The 12,572-nt window shown below is 45.5% G+C and overlaps 1 protein-coding gene across 2 annotated transcripts in view; it reads left to right on the plus strand.

Moving 5' to 3' along the window:
• The first annotated feature begins 1,468 nt into the window (after positions 1-1,468).
• LOC140426031 (mucolipin-2-like) overlaps positions 1,469-12,572 on the plus strand; it is a 98,202-nt gene continuing 87,098 nt past the window's right edge. Inside the window, exon 1 of one of the 2 annotated variants that reach the window (XM_072510319.1) lies at positions 1,469-1,536. The gene's annotated coding sequence lies outside the window, so the exon portion shown is untranslated. Of the gene's footprint in view, positions 1,537-2,612; positions 3,244-12,572 lie in introns of those variants that run through there. The other variant, XM_072510320.1, reaches the window with a different exon arrangement.

The raw sequence follows: 12,572 nt of genomic DNA on the forward strand, positions 1-12,572 counted from the left end.
ACGGTGTTGGATTGAGTCCGCAGCCGCCACGCCGAGTTCCCGACGGATGTGACCACGTGCCGTCGGGAACACGGGCGGGCCTCAGGCAATGTCCTGAGGCCATTGATACGTGGCGCGAAGAGTATGCCGCTTTGGAGGGGGAGGAGCATCGCAAAAGCAGTGCCCCCCCCCCCCGATTTGATCAGGAACTGTGATTCTCGGCCGAACGTGATTCCGGCATCGACGAGCGGAGAATCTAGTCCTCGTCTCTAGCTGAATATGCAACTCCTTCTGTCCCAAGAACTTCGCATCATCCAGACCAATTGGGAAACAAACTGACTTTTCAATACCTAAATAGATTTTTATTTTACTGTCCTATTTTCCCCATCCAAGTTTTTATTTATATCTTTATATATATTTTTTAAACCTAATGCAATAACCTATAAGTTATCAGGTTTATCACAGTGGTGACTATGAGGTTAATTAATTTCTGGAGACTCCATGGACATCATGGATTTTTAAACCCTACACTGATCTAAAACGTAGTGATATTGTGGGCAACATTTGTACTTGTGTCCTTCAGCACAGGTTTCCGTATCTTTGGTAACGCATTAGCTTCAATGCATAATGAGGATTTGTGCTATTTACTTATGTTGTCACTTACACATTACACATCCGGTCACCTGCTACAAAAGTCATTTCCTGTGTTTTAGAGTTCAATTCTGTCGATCCATTTTTGGAAGAAGTTCTCTGTTGAACTGTAAGCCACTGACCTTAAGTTCCATTAATGATCATAGGACATGTCCCATGAGGATTTGGATGGTTGGGAAATCGTGATGGATTTGGTGTTTTTTAGGAAAAAAACATTCAGCCGTAAAGTGCAGAGTGAATTTTAAAATGTGAAGCATTGTGGCAACTTTTCCAGTTTTGTAATGTTTATTTTTTCCATTCTTGAATAGGTTATTTTTGCTGTTTTATAGATGGTCGTCTTATTATTAATAATGAATTTATTTATTTGACCAAATGTCTGGACATTATGCTGGGAACTGAGTGTCTTTAAGACAGAGATAGATAGGTTCTTGGTCAATAAGGGGACCAGGGGTTATGGGGAGAAGGCAGGAGAATGGGGATGAGAAAATATCAGCCATGATTGTATGGCGGAGCGACTCGATGGGCCGAGTGGCCTAATTCTGCTCCAATGTCTTATGGTCTTATGATTTGTTAAAATGCGACCATAAGAAATGGAACATGTATCTGTTGCAGTGCATCACCCTTGTACTGTAAAGTTGCAAGCTTTGAACCAGCAATACACTTCCTGTTGGCGTAACTGCGTGGTTGGTCTCGATCAGAATTTTGAAGTCATTTTTTTGTGTGCGCAAACCTGAAAAAGAGAAGTCTAAAGGAAGTAACATTGGTGTCAGTGACACCTCAGCCACTACGTTATTGGAGGTCGAGAGCATATCAGTCAGAAGGAGCGAAACAACAGAATGCTTTCTTTAGCTGGTTTGGTGTAAAGGGTTACAAGGGAATCATTAACCTTACAGTCGTCAATCCCAGGTTAGTCGATGGTGTTTTACAATGAGTACACCAGCACATAGCTTCTATGTTTAAATGCAGAGTTGAAGCAAGAATTTCCGCATATTCAGAATAGATGCATTCTTGTGCAAAAAGGAAGACTTAACGGGAAGGTTGCACGATCTGTGTCTTACCTAGGGAAGTTAAAGATAGTATCAAGTTGAAAGAAAAAGATTCTGCAAAGGTCGGAAGATTAGACAGAATATAATGCACATCCAAAAAATGTTTAAAAGATTAATAAGGAGAGAATGCAGGAGAGGTGTACAAGAATGGTTCTAGAAATGAGCAATTTCAGTTACAAAGGTAGATTGGAGAGGTTGGGACTGTTTTCCTCTGAGGGAAGAAGGCTGAGAGGAGAGTTGATTGAGATGCTCAAAATCATGAGGTGCTGGACAGAGTAGACGGGGGACAAACTGTTCCTGCTGGTAAAAGGGTCAAGAACGAGAGGGCAGAGATTTAAGGTGATTTGCAAAAGAAATAAATGTGATATGCGATAAAAGCTTTTTCACCCAGCAAGTGGTCCGGGTCCAGAATGCACGGCCTGGAAGTGTGGTGGAGGCAGGTTCAATCGAGGTATTCTAGGCTGAATTCGATGGTAGTTTGAAGAGATGTGCAGGGTCCGGAGTTATGGCACTAAATCATGATGCATTTGTGGAAACTGGTGCAGACGTAATGAGCCAAATTCTGCGTCATAAAAATTCTGTGAAGTTAGAGCAAGAGAGAAAGTAGCTAGAAAAGTGAATGTTCCTCCCCTAGAGAGTGAGAGCCTGAGGGACTAATGGAAAATAAGAAAAGAGATAAATTGAACGGACATTTTTGAGCCTGTTTTCACCATAGAAGATAACATCCCAGAAATAAATGTGAATCAGGAAGTGAAAGTAAGGAAAAACTAGGGGACTGGGAAAACTATTGGAACTAAAAGCTGACAAGTCCCCAGGTCCTGATGGACTTCGTCCTATGGCCTTAAAAGACGTGGCTGCTGGTGTAGTTGCATGTATTCACTTTAACTTTCCAAAATTCCCTAGATTCTGGAAAAGTCCCATCGGATTGAAAAGTAGTGAATGTGACTCCCCTACTCCAGAGAGGAGAGAGACAAAATATGAAACTACAGGCCAGTTAGGTTAACATCTGTCATGCTAAAAGCTCAAATCTATTATTAAGGAGGTTATAGCAGGGCACTAAGAAAATTTCAATGCAATCCAACAGAGTCAACATGATTTGCTAAAGGGAAATTAGCTTTGAGGAAGTAACAAGCGACATGGATAAAGGGGAAGTATGTGGTGTACTTCGATTTCTGCATCGTGGTGCAAATTAAGAGCTGATGGTGTAAGGGATAACATATTAGCACGGATGGAAAACTAGTTAGCTAATAGGAAATGTAGAGAATGCATGAATGGGTAATTTTTCAGTTCGCAAGACGCGATGAGCGGAGTGCCACAGTGATTAGCGTGACTTCAATGAAGAGACCGATGTACGGTTGCTAAATTTGCTGATGCAAATGATAGGTGAATGTAAGGGTGTGGTTTTCCAGCCCCTCCCATCAGTGGGATCTTTCAGTCCTGTAGTTGTCGAGGGGCATTTGAATGGCTCACCACATCCACCGAGGGTGAACCTGCTGTGGTGGGGCCGGAAAAGCTGAGCCTAACTTGCGAAGAGGACATAAAAGAGTCTGCAGAAGCATATAGAAAGGTAAGTAAGTGGGCAAATATTTGGCAGATGGAGTATAATGTGGGAAAATGTGAACTTGTCCACTTTGGCAGGAAAAATAGAAAAGCAGCAAATCATTTGGATGCAGCGAGATTGCAGAACCCGGTGCTACAGAGGAACCCGAGTGTCCTGATACATGAATCGGGAAAAGTTAGTATGCAGATGCAGCAAGTGATTAGGAAGAGGAATGGAATGTTGTTATTTATTGCAAGGGGAATGGAATGCAGAAGCAGGGATATTTTGCCAGAGTTTTGGTGTAACCATATCTAGAGTATTATAAACAGTTATGGTCTCCTTATTTAGGAATATAAATGGATTAGAAGCAGTTTGAAGAAATCTGAAACCTATTTGACTGAATTGGAGTTTAGAAGAATGAGAGGTGATCTTAAAGATACAAGATCCTGAGGGGACTTGACAGTGTGGATGCTGAAAGGGAGAGACTAGAACTGGGGGTGTTACGATCACAGTTGAGATTATTAGATGGGAAGATCCCAGAATGAAACCCTGGCTCAAAAGACGGGAAAAAAAATTTCATTAAATGTGGAGGAATAGAATCATAAGAACTAGGAGCAGGAGTAGGCCATCTGGCCCCTCAAGCCTGCTCCGCCATTTAATGAGATCATGGCTGATCTTTGTGGACTCAGCTCCAGAATCACAGGATTACTAATTAGTTTTAATAGCCAAAAAGAAAACCTGAAAAAATTGGACAATGGTGTAATATGATTTTAGTCTTTCTCCCCCGCCCCCCCCCCCCCCCCCCCTCAGCTTCACAATTACACACCGGTTTTAAGATTAACATGATGCGCAAAGTACATCTTAATCTACAATGATCTTATTAGCACAAAGTCCCTTTTTGAAAAATAAATTTAGAGTGGCTAATTTATTTTTTCCAATTAAGGGGCAATTTAGCGTGGCCAATCCACCTACCCTGCACATCTTTGGGCTGTGGGGGCGAAACCCACGTAAACACGGGGAGAATGTGCAAACTCCACACAGACCGTGACCCAGAGCCGGGATCGAACCTGGGACCTCGGCGCCGTGAGGCAACAGGGCTAGCCCACTGCGCCACAGTGCTGCCCTACAAAGTCCCTTTTAATCACACAAGATGACTGTGGTCAAATACACACAATCCACTCCTGAACCCAAGTTAGTGCCTGTGGATTTCTTCTCCGTATCCCCCCCAGATGATTGTCATGTGGGAATTTCCAAACTCCACTCCCTAAAACACCCTTTAAAATCCCTCTCAGTCCCTTAGGCACAGTAGCACAGTGGTTAGCACTATTGCTTCACAGCACCAGGGTCCCGGGTTCGATTCCCGCTTGGGTCACTGCCTGTACGTTTTCCCCGTGTCTGCGTGAGTTACCTCCGGGTGCTACGGTTTCCTCCCACAAGTCCCGAAAGGAGACCATAACCGTGCTTGTTAGGCAAATTGGACATCCTGAATTCTCCCTCCGTGTACCCGAACAGGTGCCAGAATGTGGCGTCTAGGGGATTTTCACAGTAACTTCATTGTAGTGTTAATGTAAGCTGACTTGTGACAATAATAAAGATTATTATTATTTAATATTTTTAAGGCTCTTAATTTGGTTCTTAGGTTCATAAGTGACAAGGGAGTCTAAAGGGCGTAGCGGGTAGGAAGAAATTGGAGTTAAGGCCACAATCCGATAGATACAATCTCCATCAGTTAAAATTAGATCAACCATGATATTGAACAGCAGTACAGGTTCAAGGGGCAGAATGGCCTCCTGGTTCTAATCCGTTCGCATGTATAATATGCCACTTTTGAAACATGGCACTAATTAATGACAAGCCACTGACTCCCACAGCTATCTGGACTACAGCTCTTCGCACCCGACACCCTGCAAGGACTCCATCCCTTTCTCTCAACTCCTTCGCCTCTGTCGCATTTGTTCCGATGATGCCACTTTCCAAAATGGTGCTTTGAAAATGTGTTTCTTCTTCCTCAACTGTGATTTCCCACCTACAATTGTGGACAGGGCCCTCAACAGTGTGCGGTCCATCTCCCGCGCCACTACCCTCGCCCCCTCCACTCCTTCAACAAGGATAGAGTCTCCCTCGTTCTCACATTTCACCCCACCAGCCTCCGTGTGCAAAGCATAATCCTCCGCCATTTTCACCAACTCCAGCGTGATGCCACCACCAAACACATCTTCCCTTCACTCCCTCTGTCAGCATTCCGCAGAGGCCGTTCCCTCCGAGACAATCTAGTCCACTCCTCCATCATACCCAGTACCTCTCCCATCACCCATGGCACCTTCCCATGCAATCGCAGGAGGTGTAACACCTGCTCCTTTACCTCTTCCATGCTTAACATCCCAGGCCCAAAACCCTCATTCCAGGTTAAGCAGCGTTTCACTTGTATCTCTTCCAATTTGTTCTACTGCATTCGCTGCTCCCAATGTGGTGGCCTCTATATCGGAGAGACCAAACGCAGACTGGGTGATCGCTTTGCTGAGCATCTTCGGTCTGTGCGCATTCAGGACCCTGACCTTCCTGTTGCTTGCCATTTTAACAAAATACCCCACTCCCATGCCCACATGTCTGTTCTTGGCCTGCTGCAATGTTTGATTTAATTTGATTTATTGTCACATGTATCAGTATACAGTGAAAAGTATTGTTTCTTGCGTGCTGTACAAACAATGCGTACCGTACATAGGGAAGGAAGGAGAGACTGCAGAATATAATGTTACAGTTCTAGCAAGGTGTAGAGAAAAGATCAACTTAATACGAGGTAGGTCCATTCAAAAATCTGATGGCAGTAGGGAAGAAGCTGTTCTTTAGTCGGTTGGTACGTGACCTCAAACTTTGGTATCTTTTTCCTGACGGAAGAAGGTGGAAGAGAATATGTCCGGGGTGCGTGGGGTCCTTAATTACGCTGGCTGCCTTTCCGAGGCAGCGGGAATTGTAGACGAGTCAATGGATGGGAGGCTGGTTTGCGTGATGGACTGGGCGACATTCACAACCTTTTGTAGTTTCCTGCGGTCTTGGGCAGAGCAGGCTCCATACCAAGCTGTGATACAACCAGAAAGAATGCTTTCTATGGTGCATCTGTAGAAGTTGATGAGGGTCATAGCTGACATGCCAAATTTCCTTAGTCCAGTGAAGCCCAACGGAAACTGGAGGAACAACATCTCATCTTCCGGTTAGGCACGCTGCAGCCTTCCGGCCTCAACATCGAATTCAACAACTTCAGATGATCAGCTCCAACCCACCTCGACCCATTTGTTTTCATCCCATTTCATTTTAACTGTCTTCTCTGGGGACTGCCATTGACCCTCTTTCCCCGGGGTTTCTGTGGCCATTAGCACCCGGTTTCCCTGGGTTTCTGTGGCTATGACTCATCTTTCATTCTCACTCCACAGTATAAATATTTCCTATTTTCTCTGTCTGTTAGCTTTGACAAAGAGTCATCGGACTCGTAACGTTCGCTCTTTTCTCTCCCTACAGATGCTGAGATTTTCCAGCATTTTCTCTTTCGTTTCAGATTCCAGCATCTGCAGTAATTTGCTTTTATCCACTGTTTAATGATTAACCAGCTGTAAACCACATTCATATAAGTTAGTCAGATAACTGATATTTACTTTGCTGATAAGCTAGCGGAACTAGATTGGATGATAAAACTTAATTGTGGTGTGAGCTACAAGAGACTCCAGATTTTTAAAATTTATTTCTGTTTTAAACCACCCACCTTTACTGCACAATGGACAGTGCAGGCGAACAGTTAAAAGCATAATACTTGACGGTAGTTTGACATGAATGTTGTACAAAACATTTATGTTGGTTGGAAATAATTTTGGAATTTATATTTTAAAAATGAAAGCTGCAGTTTAACAGGATAAACATTCATGTTGATGGGAATCGGGGAAGGTCTGTGTAATATTGCACAGAGGTTTGCAGGCTGAAATTGGCAGATCTCTGCTGTGATCTTAAAGTGGAAGGCTTAAGCATGAAGCTTGTACATTGAAAAAAATATCACGCACAACTATTGAAAAGGGTAATTCAGCCCTGGATCTTGGTAGTGCGTTCACAGAATAGCATTCATCTAAGATGGTCTCCAGCATAGTAACAAGTCATTGCCTGGTCTATGATTCACACAAGCCTCCTCCTTTAACCCCTCTTCACCTCATCCTATACATTTATTCCTTTCTCTCTCATATGCTTCTCCTTCAATGCATCTGTACGATTAACCTCACCCCTCCTGTTAGCTATGCGGAGAGGCTGAATAGACTCGGACTGAACATAGAACATAGAATCTACAGTGCAGAAGGAGGCCATTCGGCCCATCAAGCCCACACCGGCCCTTAGAAAGAGCACCCTACATAAGCCTACACCTCCACCCTATCCCTGCAACCCAGCAACTCAACCTAACCTTTTGGACATTAAGGGTAATTTAACAAGGCCAATCCACCTAACCTGCGCTTCTTTGGACAGTGGGAGGAAACTGGAGCATCCGGAGGAAACCCACACAGACACAGGGAGAAAGTGCAAACTCCATGCAGACAGTAACCCGAGGCCGGAATTGAACCTGGGTACCCTGGAGCTGTGAGACCGCAGTGCTAACCACTGTGCCATCGTGCTGCCCTTCAGAACGACGGAGATTGAGGGGTGATCAGATAGAGGTCTACAAGGTTATGAGGGTCAATGATAGAGTGGATGGGCAGGCACTCTTTCCTAGGGTGGAGGGGTCAGTCACCAGGGGGCATACGTTTAAGGTCCATGGGGCAAAGTTTAGAGGAGATGTGCGAGGCAGGATTTTTTACATAGAGGGTGGTGAGTGCCTGGAATGCGTTGCCAGGGGAGGTTGTGGAAACAGATACATTAACGGCGTTCAAAAGGCATCTTGACAAACACATGGATAGGATGGGTATAGAGGGATACGGCACAAGGAAGTGCTGAGGGTTTTGGCCAAGGGCGGTATCATGACCGGTACAGACTTGGAGGGCCGAAGGGCCTGTTCCTGTGCCATTTTGTTCTTTGTGCAGGAAGAAAACAACAAAAAAACCCACATCTTCACTCACCTGATGAAGGAGCTACGCTCCGAAAGTTAGTGGTTCCAAATGAACCTGTTGGACTTTAACCTGGTGTTGTAAGATTTCTTGGTGTTGTAACTGTGCTGGAACATCTTGGCTAGAAGCGCGCAAGTTCTGGAGCACAAGTCTTCAGAACTATTGCTGGCATGTTGTCAGGGCCCATAACCTTTGCTGTATCCAGTACTTCCAGCCGTATCTTGATATCATAAAAGTGGGCCATTCAGCCCATCGATCCTCCTCTCCCATTTAATAAGATCATGGTTGATCTGATTGAGTCCTTAACTCCACTTTCCTGCCTGCCCCTTATACTCAGACTGGAATCTAACTAATTCAGCCTTAAAAATATTCAATGTGCCAACTGCCATCACTCTCTGGGGAAGAGAGTTCCACAGACTCTCAACTCTTAGAGCAAAAATTCTCCTCATTTTCAGCTTAAATGGGAGACCCCTTATTTTCAAACTGTGACCCCCTAGTCCTGGTCCCTCCCACAAGGGGAAACATCCTCTCAGAATTCACCCTCTCGTGTCCCCCCAAAGATCTTCCAGATTTCAATAAGATCAACTCTTATTCTTCTAAATTCCAATGGGCATCGGCTCAACCCGTTCCTCATGCGCTAAAGCCATTTATCCCAGGAATCATCCCAGTGAACCTTCTCGGAACTGTTTTTAATATAAGTATACCCCCCCCCCCCCCCCCCCCCACCCCCAAAGTAAGAGAACCGAAACTGTACACCGTATTCCGGGTGTGGCAGAAAACCTTGAAAGAAATGTTGCTAAGACAGAGTTGAGGTTTAGAGGCTCTGTAAACGTAAGTGGAGTTGTATAACGAGCAGGTGATCTAATGTTCCCTTGTGCAAACCATGAGCAAAGTAAAGATTTCCTACAAACTTTAACCATGTTTAAGGCTCAGTGGTGTCCCCTCTGCTGCTGTGAAAGTTGACTGTCCACCCCGCTGTCTCTCCAAATTCTGGGAACGTTCATTCCTCCCTCCTTGTCAACTCCAATTGGATTTCTTCCTGTAGGTTTCTCACATGGATCTCACGTGCCAACCCTCCCCACAGCCTGCACTCAAATAACCTTATCACACCAACCCCATCAGCCAAGCGAATGAAAGCAGCCAGCTATCAAGCAGCACTTACTCAGCAATAACCTGCTCACCGGTGCTCAGTTGGGGTTCTGCCAGGGTCACTCAGCTCCTGCCCTCATTTCAGCATTTAATGGTTAGCACAGTTGCTTCACAGCACCAGGGATCTGGGTTTGATTCCCGGCTTGGGTCATGTGGTAGTCACCACTGATGTATTATACTGTATATATAAGTTTTACGGTAAGGCCCCTGTACTACAGGTATGGGGGTAGATCCCTGCCTGCTGGCTCCGCCCAGTAGGCGGAGTATAAATATCTGTACTCTCCGTACAGCAGCCATTTCATCAGCTGCTGTAGGAGGCCACGCATCTCTGTGTAATAAAGCCTCGATTACATTCTACTCTCGTCTCGTCATAATTGATAGTGCATCAGGTCACTGCCTGCGCGGAGTCTGCACATTCTCCCCGTGTCTGCGTGGGTTTCCACCGGGTGCTCCGGTTTCCTCCCCCACGTCCCGAAAGTGCTGGGTCAGTGAATTGGACATTCTGAATTCTCCCTCCCAAACAGGCGCCATCGTGTGGCGACTAGGGGATTTTCACTAACTTCATTGCAGTGTTAATGTAAGCCTACTTGTGACATTTAGTCCATGTTTAGATAATAATCTTCAAGGAGCTGGACTCCTGAGGTGAGAGTGACTGCCCTGGGCATCAGGACAGCAGTTGACTGACAGTAACATCAAGGAGCCCTAGCAAAACTGGAGTCACTCTCCGCTGGTTGGGGTCAGACCTGGCACAAAGGAAGATGGTTGTGGCTGTTGGAAGTCAATCATCTTTGTTTCAGGACATCACTGCAGGAGTTCCTCAGGGGAGTGTCTTAAGCCCAATCACCTTGAGCTGCCTCATCAATGAACTTTCCTCCATCATAAGGTCAGACGTGGGGACGTTTGCTGATGCTCAGCACCATTTGCGACTCCTCAGATACTGAAGCAGTCTATGCCATATGCAGCAAGACCCGGGCAATATTCAGGAGAGAAAATCTAACCATTGCCCTTGACATTCAATGGCATTAACATGGTTGACTCCCCCCACAATCGACATCGTTGGGGTTAATATTGACCCTAACTGAATTGATACTGTGACTATAATAGCAGGTCAGAGGCTAGGAATCCTGCAGTGAGTAATTCACCACCTGACTCCCCAAAGCCTGTCCACCATCTCTACAAGGCACTTGTCAGGACTGTGATGGAATACTCTCAACTTGCCTGGATGAGTGCAGTCCTAGCAACACTCGGCTTAACGTCATCAAGACAAAGCAGCCCACTTAATTAGCACCCCACCCACCACCTTAAACGTTCACTCCCTCCACTCCCGAGACACGGTGGCAGCCGTGTGTGCCATCTACAAAATGCACTGCAGTAACTCACAAAGGTTTCTTTGACACCACCTTCCTAACTCGCTACGTCTACCACCTAGAAGAACAAGGGCAGCAGATATAAGGGAACACCACCACTTACAAATTACCCTCCAAGTCAATCGCCACCCTGACTGGCAACTTTAATCACCATTTCTTCACTAATTCTGGGTCAAATTCCTGGAACTCCCTAACAGCACTGTGGGAGTACCTACCACACGGACGGCAGCGGTTCGAGAAGGCAGCTCACCACCACCTTCTCAAGGGCAATTAGGGATGGGCAATAACTGCTGGTCTCGCCAGCGAGGCCCACATCCACTCTCCAGCATTTTTTCTAACTGATGAAAATCACAGGAAATAAAATGTAAAGACACCTGTATCTGAATTCCCTTTGGCCATTACTCCTGACTTTGTTTGACGCAGTGGCCAAGGAATTAATCTTCGACTCCAGGACCGGCAGCGGGAATTGGCAACCGGAACGCCACCTCTTCTTTCACATAATGATACTGGTGTTGCGGCTTTTTAATTCCCCCACGAGAATAGAATTATCCTCGCAACATTTGTTCTCTCATCGTAAACACAAGGGGCCTGCACACCTGTGGGCACTACAGGGTATTGTGCACATTGCTGACTCGATAATACAATACTGATTTAAGTGGGAATGTATTCTTTGCTTGATGCTTATTTTTAATTTGTTTGGATAATATCATAATTGTGATTTTCTTTTTGCTAAAAGGGTGCACTTTTGATTTTCTCGGTGCTACCCGCTGCCTCTGTTGTTGGTCCATCATCCCACCCCGCCCCCGCCCCCCCCAGTCAAAAACGAGAATGGAATTTTCTTCTCGACCTTTGTTTAGGTTCAGCGTAAACATGCCAAGCTAATTAAAGGAACACCCACACACTCACGGGTTTGATGCTACTCCTGGGGGCGTCTGCCTCCGGCTGCCTTCCTCTCTTCCACCATTTTTATATAAAAACATATTCCTGGGGTGTGGTTGTTTCCGCTAACGCTGGCATTTATCACCCATGCTCAATCGCCCTGGGCACCTTCTTGAACATTTCGGAGCACGTCGCTCGGCCATTTCAGAGAGCAGTTAAGAGTCAACCACATTGCCGTGGGCCTGGAGTCAAGTGTAGGCCAGACCAGGTAAGGACGGTAGCTTTCTTTCCCTAAAGGACGTTGGCGAACCAGATGGGATGTTACAGCAATCAAGTAATGACATGGGCACCATTGGTGAGACTGCCTTGTTATCCCAGTGTTAATGAATTGTATTATCATTAGATTAGGCCTCTGGATTATTACTCCAGTAACATCGCCCAAGTGTTTGTGTGCTGATTCTATTCATGATTGCCAGGTGCCTGTGGCAGGAGTGTATCATTGACACTGGGTGTAATATTATTTCCTTTCCCTTAATAATTGTGGCCCCTGAAAAAGGGAACACAATCAGTTGATTCTCGGGAAACCCAATGTGTGATAGAAACACAACCACACCCCAGGAATATGTTTTTATATAAATGGTGGAAGAGAGGAAGGCCGCCGGAGGCGGACGCCCCCAGGAGTAGAATCAAACCTGTGGGTGTTCCTTTAATTAGCTTGGCATGTTTACGCTGAACCTAAACAAAGGTCGAGAAGAAAATTCCATTCTCGTTTTTGACTGGGGGGGGGGATGATCAAAGGAACATGCACACACACTAACACATGCACACAGATACACACCCCGAGGCACACAGACATGCACACACACTAACACATGCACACAGACACACA

The sequence above is a fragment of the Scyliorhinus torazame genome, chromosome 7, assembly GCF_047496885.1.
Source record: "Scyliorhinus torazame isolate Kashiwa2021f chromosome 7, sScyTor2.1, whole genome shotgun sequence".
Lineage (NCBI taxonomy): Eukaryota > Metazoa > Chordata > Chondrichthyes > Carcharhiniformes > Scyliorhinidae > Scyliorhinus > Scyliorhinus torazame.